General features: G+C 32.8%; 2 pseudogenes; both read right to left on the reverse strand.

The window, feature by feature from the left end:
- Nucleotides 1-4,217: 4,217 nt before the first annotated feature.
- Nucleotides 4,218-6,971, reverse strand: LOC120158329 (annotated as a pseudogene).
- A 3,337-nt stretch (nt 6,972-10,308) lies between these two features.
- Nucleotides 10,309-16,774, reverse strand: LOC120158455 (annotated as a pseudogene).
- Nucleotides 16,775-17,215: the final 441 nt, after the last annotated feature.

The following is a 17,215-nucleotide window of genomic DNA, read 5'->3' on the forward strand; positions in this document are numbered from 1 at the left end:
GTAATGGGCTTACAAAAAGGTATAAAAGTGTTTGCATTATTACATGTTATCATGCTATTAATATTTGCATGGAATCATATATGACATGATTGAATGAGTAGATGATATGTTCAAATGGATATGAAATGTATTATTTTTATTATATGATTTATATGCCTCACCAAGTCATAGACTTAGCGTGTGATTGTTTCACGCATAGGTTTCGAGAAAAGAAAGATTGGTAAAAGTTATGTAAGACATGTCAGTTTCTCCTTTCCAAGGATCAGATCAGAAAAGAAATGTATAGTATGTATTTTGTAATAAGGATAATGGTTGGCATGTAAATAAAGATTTGGATACGATATGCCCTAATTGGTTTTGTAAAATAATATGATTGAGTTTTGTAATGTTTTAAATGTGTATATGTAAATGGTAATTTTATACGGATGAAAGTTTAAGTTTTATGAATTTATACGTATTTTTACGAAAGTTACTGTTGCAGTGCATCGATGCACTGTAGCAGTGCATCGATACACAATTTATATTCAAAATATTTCACTGTTCATGGTATTGTTCATTACTGTTCACAATACTTTTAATACCGTATATTACTATTCATAAATACGTATGTTTGCCCAAAATTTGTTATAAAGAGCATAATTCAACAGTATATTATTATATTTTATTAAAATAAGTCCAAATGTTATGTATTTTGTTAAGAATTTTGTTTTAAAAGGTCAATGTGACATCTCGAACTCGTATCTGGGTCGAGTACGGGTTGGGGTGTTATAGGGTTTGTAACCAGAAACCAAACTTTAAACATTTCAACATATTCTCTGTCGACACAAAATGGGTAAATTCGGGTTCAAGTCCCTGAATTTTCCTGCACTTCCTAAAATGATCTGTCAACTTTGCGATTTTCACTTTAATCCTCAATTTCTTCCAAAATACTTCTTTAATTCAATACTTTAAATTTTCTAAAATTTAGCCGCTAAATTGGGGTGTGACATTTTCCTAGTGAATATATTCTCATTTCTACTTTTAATCTCAATCATCTATTTTCAAGATGATTCTTCCACATTCGACGAGCGGCAATGAGCACCACTAATGATGAACAATGATAAATTAATTTATAAAACGTTAAAATTCTAAAAGACTCAACGTATAATTATAAATTAGTTGAAAATTTAAAGGTAAATTATTTAAAATAAATGGTAAACTATATCAGTGACCACCTAACTATTTGCCCCTTTTTATTTTGTCCATCAAATTTTAAAATTTTGTCAATCAAGTCACTCAAGTACTATTTAAATGCAATCAATAAAACCATTTATCATTAATATTTAACAAAGAAGTTGACGTGACAGTTAAAATATTTGGTATAATTACACATTTAATCACTATTACTTATATATTCTATAAAATTGGTCCTAATTTTAATAAATTAAAATAAATTTAACTCTTAAATATGCCAAAGTAGTTAATTAGAGAGGAATCCAATTTAATGTCAGATAGTACAAATTTTCTTTTCTCTTTATCGACTTTTATTATTTCTAATAATAAATTAAAATAAGTATGTCAATGTTCTTTGATGGGACATGCCAACATTTCTTCATGTTATTCTTTTCTAGCTTAAAATACTATATTTTACATTGATACACGCAAAACAGTTAGTGTGACAAATTCATATTTAAATTATATCTTTCATGATTTTAGGAGTTTAAATTAGATGTTTTATTTTATTTTGTAATTACTTTGAGACCATTTGTTTAAAAATATTTTTTATTACTCAACTATCCAAGTATTATAAATTTATTTTTACCTAATTCTTCGCATTATAAGTAAAATCTAATTGTTTTGTATTAATTTTTAAGAGTTTGAAATTTTATTTTACTTAATATAGATGCATTTTTGAAATCAAAGCATTTGATATTTTTTTAATTTCTCAAAAATGAAATCAGTTTTTTGTAAGTTTTCTTTTATTTTCTTTCTTATTTGTTTTCCTACAAATTGAAAGAATAAGATGAATAAAGACTGCTTTGGCATCATTTGATTTGAGGATTAAATTTATTTTAATTTATTAAATTAGGACCAAATTGATAGAATATATAAGTAACATGGACCAAATGTGTAATAATATCAAATATTTTAACGGTCACATCAGTTTTTCTGTTAAATATTAACGACAAGTGACTTAATTGAATGAATTTAAATAGTTGAGTGACCTAATTGACAATATTTCAAAAACGGTGGTTAAAATAAAAAGTGGGCAATAGTTAGATGGTCATTGGTATAGTTTGCCTTTTATTTTAAATAATTTACCTTTAAATTTTCAACTAATTTATAATTATATGTTGAGTCCTTTAGAATTTTAAATTTTTATAAATTAAATTAATGATACTCATCTTTAGTAGTCCTCATTGATATTCATCGAGCGTTGTAGATTTTTCCATATTTTCATTCTTCAAACGATCATAAATTAATGTATTTTTTTTATTTTATATTGTGTAACCATATCATATCTATATATGAGCTAGGATTTGATTACACAATGTAAAATTAAAAAGTTTTACATTAATTTAAGATCGTTAGGTGAATAAAAATAAATAATTGAGACTAATAATAAAATAAGAATATATTCACTGACAAAATATATATAAAAAAATTAATCTCAATTATTTATTTTTTATCCAACAAACATAAATCAATGTAATTTTTTTTGGCGTTATGTAAGTATATATATATATATATAGGGTAAACTATACCATAGACCACCCAATTATAGTCCCTTTTCATTTCGACCACCATTTTTGAATTCTTGTCAATCAGATCACACAATATTTAAATGCATTCAATCAGGAAACAAGTCAGTTAACGGAAGTACTGACATGACAGTTAAAAATTAGTACAATTTACATTTAGTCCTCATTACTTACACAACCTATCAAAGTGGTCAAAGTTTTAAATTAATTCAATATATTTAATCATTTAATTATATGATGACACATGTCACAATAACATTGGAGAGCTTTTATTTATTTAATTTACATTTAATTTAAATATTTTTCTCTCCAATCTGTTGTGCTACGTGGCACCATATGATGGAAAGAAAGAAAATTAAAAAACCAATATTTGTTCGTTCTGGGGGGAAGAATCGAAGCATTATCCCTTTAGATGATAAGGAACCACCTCAACCACTATCCCAATACTATTTTCTAATATAATGTTTAAGTCAACTAATATTTATCTTATAATATAATGAAGGTTAGAACAATAAAAATAGAAGTAAAACTAAAACGACTCTAGTGAGGGCGGGTCGAATATAAATAATATATTTTAAAATATTATTTTTAGGTGGTTCAAATATAATAAATATATTACTTTAACCATTTAAATTATAATAAAATAGAAACACACTAAAATAATTTGATTCGAATAAATTAATTTATTCGAATCAAGTCGAGACGAATCTAATATATATATATATATATATACACGTGCGCGAATGTTGCGTGTAGCTTATCTTCTTCGATATTGGTTATTTGATCAAAACTTGTACAATAATACAATAATCAATACAAACTTTTACACTTAATTTAGATTTTTCAATTTCATTGATTTATCTTTTATAAATTATAAATAGGGTAAAGTATAGTAATGGTCACTGAACTTTTTTAAAGATTTCATTCAGGTCCCCCAACATTTAGTCCATTTGCAATATGGTCCCCAACAGTTACGGCAGTGACCATATTGCAAACGGACTAAATGTTGAGGGACCATATTGAAATAGACTAAATTTTGAGGGATTATATTGCAAGTTTTAAAAGTTAGGACCTAAATGAAAGCTTTAGAAAAATTCAATGACCATTACTATACTTTACCCTTTAATTTATATCTATTGATTTAATATAAGAATGGGATAGTAGTGTATTAAAATATGAATAAAATAGCACTCTCACCGAACTAACAATAAAGATTTTCATCAAGCTAAAAATGCAACCTCAAGTCAGATTTCTTTTAATAAATTTTGTTCATATCACATCCAAAATTGCAATATCAATATCATCACAATTATACATAAAGATGAAGGGACAATTTTAACCATGGGACCCAAATGTCCTAACAAACTACTACTTAAATGATGCATTTAAGCAACCTCTCCACTCTTCATATATTCACACTTCGAATCCAAGTCCGAACAGTGGTAGAGGAAAACCTACTATCGGCAACCCAATCAAATCAAAGTTCCATTCGAAGGTATATCTGCAAGCAAGTTTAAAGATAAGTCAAAGTGAAGCTCGAAATAAATATATAATACTGGTCAATCATTTCAGAGAGGGAACAAGGTGTAGCTTCCTACCATTGCTGGTTCTTCTTGAATTCTGTGAGGACTGGATATATATTCTCAAAGGTCGTGTATGTCTCATCTCTCACCTAATTCACTAGAACAAAGAGAATTAGTAATTTAGTCGGACATAGAATACAGAATGGATGAACGGAGGCCCAAATGCAATCACCTTAGCTCCAGTGATCACAATCTTCACTGACACAAAAATGAGTAGCACAATCTTTGTTGTTTCATTCGATAGATCAGACCTGGAAAGAGTTGTGGTTCATACTGTATTAAAACAACAACAAAGATGAGTCATAATCCTTGTACCAAACAAAAGGAATCAGAAATTGAATAAGCAAACAAACATAAGTAACTATCTAGAACTCATCCAGACCAGAAACCAAATCTATGTTTTAAAATCTTTGTACCGAGAATTTTTAACCTCCATCCCTTCGGCTTAACACCCATAAGGGCCCTCATGTGAAACTCAAGGAGCTCACAAAGAAAAGGCAAACTTTGTATGGGCATAATACACACGCAAAAAAGAGCACATACAACCAGGCAGTCATACCTGGAAAGGAAACATGCATATCCATATTATTATATAACATGTAAACAAATATCGAATGCCACTTGAAAATGCACCGTGAGAGTATGCAAGACCTTCAAGTCTGATAGGAAATTTGACATCACATACCAGACAATGTTCTGAATTTTGAAGTCATGCCGATCACAGCAAAAAAGGTTAAAAAGGAGCAGGCAAAACACCATCAAAGGAAGAGATGTTAGTCTGTAGTCTATACATGCAATTTGAGGAGCACCGTTTGCACAAGAGAAAAGGAATTGTCTAAGAACCTTAAACTTAGCAGGAAACCCAAGCTTTTGGATGATTTGGCGTACTGAAAGCACAAAAATAATGTCACTATAGGACTTCATTTTGCGTCCTTCTATCCTAATGATAAGCATGTGTGTGTGTAAATATTATATCAAACAGCTAACTTCACATTTAACATAGTTCACAAACACAATAAAAGGCATAAGAATCTCAAAGAAGAATACCTTCCTTGCTGCCAGTTTAGATTGTTGTTCACTTTTAGCACCAGTGCAGACCTGAAGAAGCAAGGGAAACTGTTTTTTTTTATAAGGACAAGGGAAACTGTTTTAGTAATTCAATAAGTGAACAATGATAACACGCCTACGTTCAAGCAACTGATGCAAACACTAGTTGTTTACTAAAGGATTTTGATACTGAAAACAACAACCAAATGAATGTATATGATGTTAATTTCCAATGGAAGTACCATCTTTCCAGAGGCAAAAATCAAAGCCATGGTTTTTGGCTCCCTGATTCTCATAATGACAGCAGCAAAACGCTTGTAGGGTTATTTTACAAACAAAAGGGTTAGTAACCAAATATTAGCAGTGGAAAGAGAAACTGCACGAATTAACAAAAACAAAACTAGAATTTAACCATCCCATGCATACCTTGGGATTATACTCAGCATTTCATGCTTGCAAAGCAACTTGCTTAAGATCCAACTTGCAATCTAAGTTCACAGTTGATACAATGTTCCTTGAAACACAGTAAAACTAGTTCTAAGATTTCCATATATAACTGGTCAATCCCAAAACCATATAGGATTCAGGCACAGTCCAATCGAAGAGACTTGATAAAGGACTTCCCATCTTTTGGTGTTTTTCATCAGATCAATACAGATGCAGACTTTGTTACTGGTTGAATCGTTAAAAACCTTAAAAGCATAGAAAAGATACAAGATCGGATGCAGAATTTCAGTCAATCACTTAATCTGAATTGTTAATAAAGAGATTTTACTGAATGCAACAATTTTCAACTTCAGTTATACGGATAACTGGTTCCACTAAGAACAGACTCAAGCGTAATATATGGTTAAACTAGAGGAGCTTAATTACACTGGCAGGCCAGTAGGCTAAGCTAGTTTAATCATATTTAATTCAATTTATTTATCATCCATAACAAAACTAATCCAAAGATATCCAAGAAACTATATTTTTTTATCATATCAAGCACATCAATCGATACATAAAACGATATTACTCCAAAGATATCAAATTAAAGCTTTTCCACTATTACATTACAAAATCAAAATTCATTATCATTAAAATTTTCAAGAGAAACCTACTTTGAGACAGATTCAAAAAGAAACCACTTTAGATTCTTTTTAACATATAAAGAAACAAGAAACTCACACACCATACCCCATAAACTCCCCATCTTGGCACAATAGAATCAAAACCCAGCTCAAAATTGCCTTACACAAGCCTACTCAAGAAATGCCTATCTACAAACTTCTCATCATTTCAAAGCATATTTTCTATGAGTTAAATGACTACACGTCTCCATAATAAGATATTTTCACAAGCTCTGGTCAACCAAATAACATCCCATTCACCAAAATCTCAAACACACATATCCCAAAGTTCTTCCAATCGAAAAACTCTGTTCAACCAAATCTTAAGCATTTGTATAACTTCATTGCAAAAACAAGAGTAAATTAAAAGGAGACTTACTGAAGAGTGGGAACAATGCCAGATGGGTGCTTGGAGAGATCCACTGGTTGGCTCCCATCCAAGACACCTTGTTCTGCCATAGTCTTTTCTGTTCCTCACCCAAAAAAAATCTCCGAAAGCACCAGAAAAGAAAACAGATCGAGTTTCACAAAAATCTAACAAAACTCAACCCGTTTACAAAGAATTAAGAGTTTTCAGAGGGTAAACACAAAACAAAAAACAGATCAGTGCTCCATACGAATCTAACAGATTCAAAACATTTTTCAAAAAATTATGAATTTATAAACGACGGAGAGACAAAATGGAGGGTAAAGGGGGGGACATTTTTTGAAACAAGGGTTTTTATATAGGTATTTGTTCGAATTTATTTATGGGTAAAGTATAGTAATAGTCACTAAACTTTTGTTAAACTTTATTTAGGTCCCTTAACTTTTAATACTTACAATATAATCCCCAAATATTTAGTCTTTTACAATATGTCCCTCAACATTTAGTTCATTTGCAATATGGTCCCCAACAACTATTGGGGGACCATATTGCAAATGGACTAAATGTTGGGGGACTGTATTGCAAGTTTTAAAAGTTGGGGGACCTAAATGAAAGCTTTAGAAAAGTTTAGTGACCATTACTATACTTTACCCTTATAAATATTATACGTTTAAACGATTTAAAATATTTTTTAATTTGTATTTTGTAAATATTAATAATTAAATTAAGGCTGAATCGATAATTATCTAAAAAAATAAAACGTTAATATTAAAAATGAAAAAAAAAACTATAAACATGTGCCATCACACACCCTACCAAACCATATGTCCACGTGTTGCTTTGTAATCGACTACTTTATTTTTTTTAAAAATAAAGTAATTACATTTAAAGTTGTTGATTTTTGTTTGTTTTATGTGGGAGCTTTTATTATTGTGGGGTCCAATGTAAATTAAATAGCGGCCCACCTCCGTTTCGGCCGCTTCTGCGTTAGGTCAACAGAACTAGGAGGATATTCAATTCCCTCCATATAATTCATTTATTTTTATTCATTAATAATTATTATTTAGAGTAGATAAATTAAAATATATTAAAAGTATTAATAATGTATAATTTGGTGTATCATTGTTATATTTTTAGAGAGAACGTCAAGTACTGTCCCTAAAGATTTTATGATAATTTCATCTATTTATCTAAGTTTTCAAAGAAATTATATTCTTCAATATAAATATATTACAACTTCCGAGTTTATTATAATACATAACAAAATTCTGACACACCCACCTCTTTTAAAGTTAAATTTTGCAATTTGATTATAAGATATATTTCATTTATTAGTCTATAAATAATAATAGTTATATTATTCTAACACAATCAACCATAGTTACTATAAATATATCTCAATTATGATTAGAGAAAGGTCATGATATCTATAGTCTCCGCATAATATCTTATTCTTTTACGATAAATTCTTTCTCACAAAAAAAAAAAAAGATCAACAATCGTTCTATTATCGATTTAAAAGGATGAACTATCAAAGATCAGTTAAACCAATTTATTTTAATCGAAAAATATAATAAATATATTGTAATTTTTTAATTTATTATTATTTAATTCATTAATAAATAATACATAAAACTATTCGCCAAATGCTCATTCACTGAAGGGCAGCCTCAACGCTGTCAAACATTGAAATTATCTAAAAGCTTCACCAAAAATTATTACGATATGTTTATTAAAAAGTAATAAATAGCATGTGCTCGCATGACCAGTGCCACTTATTCTGCAATCAAAACCAACTCATCTTTCTTCACATTTTAACCCCCTCCCTTTTCTATATCACAATTAAAATAATATAATTGTTTTTTGACTGATTTTAATTATTATTTTATAATAATTTAAAAATTATGATTTTTAAAACGGTTTCAATATTTTTTTTCCATTTTAATTAATTAGAAATTTAGAAATCCAAGATACATGTTTTTTTTATAAATAATTAACGAATAATAATATATGTGCTTTGCAAGGGCAAAATGGATAGTGTTGGAGCTTTGCAAGCATAGAAAATAAAGAAATGAACGGTGTTTGGAAAAGTAGAGAAGTAGAGTTGGAGGTTGGCAGGTTGCGTACCAAACTTGATATACTTGAAAATATGTTTAAAGCATTTTGATGATGATAATGTATAAAATATTGTAGGTTGAAACATTTATAAACCATGATTAAAATATCTCTAAAAAAGTGCATTACCTAACACTCTCGATGTGTATTTATTTACGTGTCGGCTTATGGTTCTCTTCTTCAGTGTTCATCACCTTTGACCAAAGTTTTTATTTTATTTAATCGGATAAATGAAGGGCTAATTTTAAATCAAGTTGATTGGTGGTTAGGATGTAATATACCCACTGATTTAGTGTTATATTAGAATTTACTTAGAAGTGGGTTGAAAGAATTCAGTATGTGGAACGCTGATATGTGTGAAAAGACAACTTGTTTTGGTAAGCAGCGGTGGGTGTCCAGTAGAGGGTTTAATGGTTTCATAAAGTCAAATAAATAAAAAGCATGTGTGTTTTGATTAAAAAAACTGATTTTTTCAATTCCACTCAAATTGAATTCGAGTTGTAATTTTATAAATTCGAGTTAAAAATTTTTTAAATTTAAATCGAGTTATAAAATACAACTCGAATAATTCAATTTTTTTAGTAATTAGTGGGTTGATTTTCAAGTTTGAGTTGAGTCCCTCGACTTTACATGGTATATGTAAATTATATATGAAAAAAATAGGAATATATATATATTGTATACGGTTATAAAATATCATTTAAATTGAAATTAAATAATGTCATAATATTATAAATATTTATAATTAAATTAAATAGAAACTCGAAAATTTGACTCGACTCGAAAAAAATTTCAAATTAACTCCGAATTATAAAATATGACTCATCAACTTAAATAACTCGAAATTTTTTGACTTGACTAGCCTATGAACGCTCACCCCAAGTTTTGATTGCCTATCGGCTCATGTAATTCTGAAATTAGATGATAAGAGCGAATCTATTGGTATTTCTTTTCCTTTTTCCATCTACAAACAACATATTAGGGCAAAATTACTTTAATACTATATTGAGAGAAAAGTTGTTCACGTAGGATGTAAGAAAATTATTTTTTTCAAGTTGGTTATTTGTTGAAAGCCATATGGAACCGACTTTCAAAATACGTCTAAATCATTCGACGATTTCTGAAGCATCATTAACTATTTCTCTTATCGTGTATGTATGAAATTTGAAGATATCTGAATCATTCGACAACTTCTGGAGCGTCATCAACTATTTTTGTTATCGTGCATGCATAATGTTTGAAGAAGACGGCCTGTATTCCAAACAACTTGCAGTTGTATTCTAGGCGACTTCTAATAGGAACTATAGTAAACACCATACTTCTACAACTTGCAGGTGTGTCCTGTATACCAACCCTTTGACGAAACTAATAAAACTATATGCATGTATCTTACAATCACCGTTCAAAACTAGTGCTTCTACACTTGCAGGTTGTCATCGTTGTCGTCATCGTCTTCTTCTACATGTTCTACTGCCAACATGAATATTAATGCATAATGTATGGAAGTGGTTCAACTTCTTGAAATTCAATTTAGCAAAGAATCAATCTTTGCTCAGAAACACGAAAGCTGTGGATGCGGATCATGGCTTTCGTAGATTACGGTTATTATCAAGTTCTGACTTCATTCATATATATGCAAGGGAGTTCCGATCCACCTCAGGTTGAGGTCGACCTCTAGTTGGTGTTGGTGGTCTTTGAATATTCAACTCCTGTAGTGCAATATAATCATATTAAATGTATTAATGTACATTCTGTTCGAAGGCACAGTATAAGCGCCTAAGTTCATAAAGATTACCTGCATCCATGCATCGTCTCCAACAGGTTCTGGCGATGCCTCTGGGGAGTGAATGGGAGGGGGCAAAGGATGGATTAACTTGGGGACTACAACCAATTCTCTACCAACTACTAATATGGCTCCAGCATTGTTTGCAGTACCTGAATGCATAAACCAGATTAGGAAACCGAAAATACCCATCAAGATATGGCTTGATGTGGTTTACTCACCGCAATAGTTTGTTGCAGAAAAAAGAGTAATCAATTGACCATGAGCAAATCGCTCGAACCCATCCATTACGCATTCATGGGCCCTTATAATAAGCTGCAGCTTGTTTTTCTTACAGAAGTCCATCACACGATCAGGCTGCATATGCCAACTGAGATCATTGAAGGTTCATGTGCATGTATAATAACAGTTCAACCATACATGTTTAGAGGGTTACAAGCATTGTGTGAAAATAAGATATTGAAACACAACAAATTTCAAACAAGGACAAGCAAACTATAAAAGCAAACGAACTCGAAATAGGTGGTCCAGTATTCCATAGTTTTGTTGCAACTTGAACAAAACGGTTCATGGAATAGGTTTCTCTGAATCCCTTGAATAGTTTTGGTCTTCAATAAAAGATTCATAACATGATACAAAATGACATGATAGATCTAATAGAATGTGTACCCCGAAAGTGACGAGACCGGGGCCTCGGGCATTAGGTCTCAAACCTTCTATGCTATCATTCTCTGTTGGATCTGACCTGAATAGGCAAAGAGAACGGAAATTAGTCTCCAGAAATATTTATATTTGACCTGATAAATTCAGAAAATGAATACCATAGCAGGTCCATCAAAACAATGGATCCGACATCCATTGTTATTGGCCTCTCGAGTTTCTCTATCTGTTCAACTGAATGTATTGATCTTCCTATACCACCATGCATGCAGATAATTTTCTTTTCAATAAGAGCAGCAAGTGGAAGACAATTGAATAGTTGATTGAACCGTGTCCAAGCCCATATACCATCATTCTCCCCCTAAATGTAGACAAATCAGCACATTTTCTATGAAAAAGAAACTAAGCCACATATGAACACTTATTCAGACCATTCTCTCAATGCATTCAATACGGAAACCGAAGAGTGCATTTATGTCAGAAGCCTCATGGTTTCCACGAATCAAGTGAACATTGTCAGGATTTTCAATCTGCATAATGTAAGAAACAAGAAACTCGAATCGATTAAGAAATATCATAAGATTTACATCTATAGTCAAACTAAGGCTCATTGATCCAGAAGCTTACCTTAAGAGCAAGAAGCAATGTAATTGTCTCCATGCTGTGTTGTCCTCTATCAACATAGTCTCCTAAAAACAGATAATCAATGTACCTAAAATATAAAACAGAAGGATTAAGCAATTATTGGGAAAAAACTGCAGAAGCAGTGATAACATTGCAAGTAATAGTTATAGGCCTAAAGTTTCAGATACGACGAGGAGTTATCTAACTTTAATAAGCAGGAAAAATTATAAAAATTACGTAATATCTCCTCCAGTTGAAGGGAATCCATATTCATCAAATAGCCGCATCAAATCACCAAATTGTCCGTGAAGGTCACCGAAGACCTTTATAGGAGCTTTCAACTGAAGAACTGAGGGTTCTTGCATAAAAATCTGTTCAGCAGCATAACAAAGCTCACCCACTTCATAAGAATCCAAGAAGAACCTCCTATTAGCTGGAGCTCTCCAATTACGAGGCCTAAGCAGTGTATAAATAACCTGAAAGAGAAATATAAAATTAATCTACGTTTAAGAAAGCTAAAATGAAAAGAAAATAAATTCGGATGTACTTGCCTTTTTATGCAAGCCTTGAGGAGATTTCTGTCTACAAAACTTTTTCCCAGAATAGGAAAGATCATTAGGAATTATCCGTCTACTCTCATTTTCAAATTGATCCAAAGATAGCTGTCGAATCATCCCACCCAGGTTCCCCACAGCCTCTTTAGCAACCACGACCTGTGGAAGAAAACCATTAGAATACTGTGGTTGGACACCTACAGAACCATTCAAGACATATGACTTGCAATATACATACAGCTCTATAATGAAGGCGAACATCAGCTTCATTATCACTATCTGTTTCAGCAGAAGGTGAGTTTTCATCAGATAGAGATGTTTCCTCTGCAGGAAAAGAAGATGCAATCTGTGAAGCCCGCCAGACAGCATTTGCTACCTCAGCTTCAGCAGCAGAAGCCTCCTTCAACTTCTCCATCGAATATTCGTCCATACTATAAGAGAAAGATTGTCTTTATTAGCATGCACACATACACGAGAGAAACTGAAAGATATATTAAATCATACATCATGCCCCCAGCTGAAGGGAAATCTGGAACATCATCTGAAGTTGTTTCAAATGAACTTAAATTAGGTTGGTTGTATCTGGGGTTGGAAAAGCTTAAGGGTCTGTCGGGGTTAACATAGGATTAATGTCGGGCTGGAATGGTGAATTTTCAGCAACTAGGAAATCATCTAACAGCACATCTGCAGAAAACTAAAATGTTAATTACATAATCATCCAAAAAAAAAGGAAATTAATAGAGTTATCACTCCACAACCCCTTCCCCACAAAAAAGAAGGAAAAAGAAATGAACACATAAGATTGGATAAAAAAATTCAGTTTAATAACTGTCAGTCTGCTTATGATATCAAAAGCAAGGTAGGGTATTGTCACTCACTAAAAAGAGTTGAAATGTCATATAGCTGTGAGACAAATGTGTGGATTCAAATATTTCTTTTAAGTATTCGGACAAGCATACATATCCCTGGTCCAAGAATCAATCTACAATGAAGTTCTCAAAACCCATGAGCCAAAGGAAGACAGACCAATGTCTTCCTGTGTTCCATTTCCCATACTGCCCATAGCAGTCCCCTCTGCAGCAAACCAACAAAAGCTAATTGCTCCAGTAATGGAACTGAGAAAACACAAGGAAACTATTCTTTAAGGATTCCAAGCAAAAACATAATTTTTCAAACCCGATTATTGCAACAACCTGATGAAAACAAAGGGCACGAAAAAATAATTAAATTCACAACGATATCACTAACTTACAAAGTGATTCTTTGTATTCATACATGTTAAGGTAATGTATTCCAATCAAAAGCAACAAATATCAGTAGCCTCTTAGGTTCTTTGTTGTATGGCAATCCAAAAATTAACTAGAGGAACAGAGCCTATACATGAAGCCTTCTCCATATGCATTTCTTCTACTTTTTCTAACTACAACAGCATTGATAATTGCAGTAAAACGTCCAAAAATTAAACCTTACTAGCACCTTAATTAGAAAAAACAAAACCAGTTTAATGAGACAAGTCCATGTATAGTACTGTTCAGATAGTTTTTACTATCTTTACCTCCTCTAAGACCACCATGAATGTATATTCGAACACCAATAGATGCAGCTGCATGGCGACAACGACGCATAAGTTCCAAGGAAGTATCATTTTCAGATTGTCCCTTACTGTTCCGTGAATTAGTCACAAGTCCATTCCTGTCCAACCACTCACCAGCAGCAGTATCCAGCACTACAAAGTAGAGTGAATATAAATAAAATAGAGATACATACAACTCAAAATATGGGCAGTAATTTCAAGATGACAAGAAAAGGCTTACCTGCAATAGCTGCCTCACCTTCTACTGCACGTCCTCCCTTAAGAACACCCCCGGTAACATGCAATCGCACACCAACAAAAACCTAGTAGCATGCAAATATGGTGTTGGCTATTTATAATGTAAAAAGAAGGTTGGAAGGTGTAATGGACCTTCGGAGAACCACACCCCAAAAACCAGCTATTGAGGTGAGAGCCTAGGTCCATATAAATCCCACAAGGAACGCCATATTGTTCCTATCTGGGATTCAGGTCCATACCTCACAATTGGCACGTATCACAAGGCCCATAAAACTTGTGTTTTATGTTCATAACCGCTATGTCCAATAGCCGTGGCATCTACTTACCGCAGCATGTTGATACCTTGGTGAAGGACACACTCCAGGTGCAAGAGTCCACTCCCACTGACCATTCCTATGCATAAGCAGTCCATATGCATCTGCCATAGGCTGTAGAGGTACATAAATAGTCTATAAAGTCAAAAACAGCTCCCAGACTGAAAGCCCACTCACCCCGTAGAAAAACTATTTAGTGCCTATCTATAGTTTTGTATAGAAAGATAGTATTAGAGCTCAAAATAGACCATTCAATTAACGGTGACATGGGTATATATAATTCAAAGTAAGAAAACTAAAACATCACAGCTTATGCTAAACATTTAGCACACATTAATGAAGTATGCTCAATTCAGAAATCAGAATAACATTTAACTTCGACAGTTCATGCAAACTGCACGATGAGTAGGCATAAAGCATGATATTACATGAGGGCAAAACGTACCGCCCCAGAAGAGTCTCTTCCACCACAAAGCAAAAACAAACCATCTGAGCGAGCACTAGCGGTTGCATACCTACAAAGAGAGTATAAATAATTGTACAACAGATTGCAGGAATATACGGGCACTAATAACGTGTGTACGTTGTTAACAATAAAGGAACTGACATTCTAGCAGAAGGTCTATCTCCTTCAGGATTAAGCTTCTGCCATACATATGGTTTCTGGCCAGTATCCAAAGCCCAGGCATCGGAAAGAACTCTTTTCCCTGATCAAAGAAACAATGTTGCTCAAATTTCAATGCAACCAAACAAACTAGACCAAGAGAAAATCGCCAGAAAAACATGAAAGTGCACAGAATTGACCATGCTTCAATCACAATTGCCAAATAACTAAACAATCAATATATGTAACTCTTCTTGATACTAAACCGCAATCTTACTGAATACTGATATAACTGAATATATCAAAACAACCATGTGTCATCCAGCATTTGCAAATGGTTTAGGAGATTGAAGATGTTGCCTATAAAACTAAAGAGTGATCAACAAATTGAATAAGTATCAAGACATATAGCTTCATTTCTGTTTCTTCGTACCTAATTTTCCAAGTAAAATACATTCTAGTCTCTTCTACAAAATTGAAATACACAGCATGATAGATGGGATAAAGCTGGAAATGAAATGTTCATACCATCATTTCCGCTTACAGTGACAAGATATCTCTGGGAAACCAAATCCATAACATGACCATAGCGCGGTCCGGGACCCTGCCCTTGCACAACCACTCTAAACAAAGAAAACCATCAAAGGGAAATAAAAAAAAGAAATAGATTATCATGAAACAACAACAAATTACAGTGAGAAATAGACAAAACTCGCTGAACTTAAACTCACCTATGCCACTTAAACTTATTATGAGTCAGATCAAGCACATAAAGATCGTCCGTAGAATGCCCAGCAGGACCTATCCCACCCTACACAACATATACAAATAACAATATAAAGAAGAAGAAAAATAAATAAAAAAGAATATACAGAAGCAGTATTCTTTAGAGTTCAATCTGCATTGTACACACCTGAAACACGACCATGGTGCCAACAACAGCTGCCGCATGTGCAGCCCTAGGCGAAGGCGGATCACCAGCTGGTCTTATTCTGCATGATTCAATTAAAACCGTTGAAAATATCATCTAAAATATCCAGATCAAGTTAAAAAGCTTAAAAAAAAAGAAGGAAAAGAATCAGGGAGATCACTTTGTCCACTTTCTGGTAAGAACATCAAAAGAATGCACTGAATTGGTAACACCAGCCAATCCTAAACACACAAATTAAAAAAAAGAGGAATAATGTATTGAACAAAAAAACTCATATCCAAAGTAAATAACAGGGTTCCAGAGAGAGATGCTAACTGATTCCGGAAGCGCCACCCTCAATGGCGGTGGCACCGCCGAAGAGAATAAGCCTAGGACCCTGGGTCTTAGTGGCAGCGACGGCGGTGAGAGTGTGGCCACATCTGGGACCAGGCGCATCCTCATCGGTGTCCCAACAAGTCTCCAACGTCATATAAGTAGGAGCCGGGGATAGCCATGGTTTGGACCCCATCCCTCGCAAGCAAATATCACACCTCAATCCTTGGCAATAACATTGACGAAAGAATCCATAATCCAGACATGGGAGCTCAATGGTGGGCCCTCATTTCTTGCTGGGGTACCCTCTTTTTTTTTTTTTTGAGGAATTCAATCTAATAAATGGTTGTTTGCGTGGGAAAGAACCAAAGCAAAGGAATTTCCTTTCGTGGTGGTACGATGTTTTCCTTTCTTTTGTTCTGTTTTTTTTTTTCAGGTAAGAAATTAAATTTGAACGTAAATGTTATTATTATAAATTTTCTAATAAGTGGGTGGTGGTTACTGCCTTCATACAAGAATGGTGGTGAGTTCTGAAAATTCAGGTCCTCTGCGGCTCGTTGATATATATAGTATAATACTCTGTTTCGTTTTGTTTAGGATAAATAATAAAAAAGTTATTTTTATAGATAATTATTTC

The sequence above is a fragment of the Hibiscus syriacus genome, unplaced genomic scaffold (assembly GCF_006381635.1).
Source record: "Hibiscus syriacus cultivar Baekdansim isolate YM2019G1 unplaced genomic scaffold, ASM638163v2 tig00111311_pilon, whole genome shotgun sequence".
Classification (NCBI taxonomy): Eukaryota; Viridiplantae; Streptophyta; class Magnoliopsida; order Malvales; family Malvaceae; genus Hibiscus; species Hibiscus syriacus.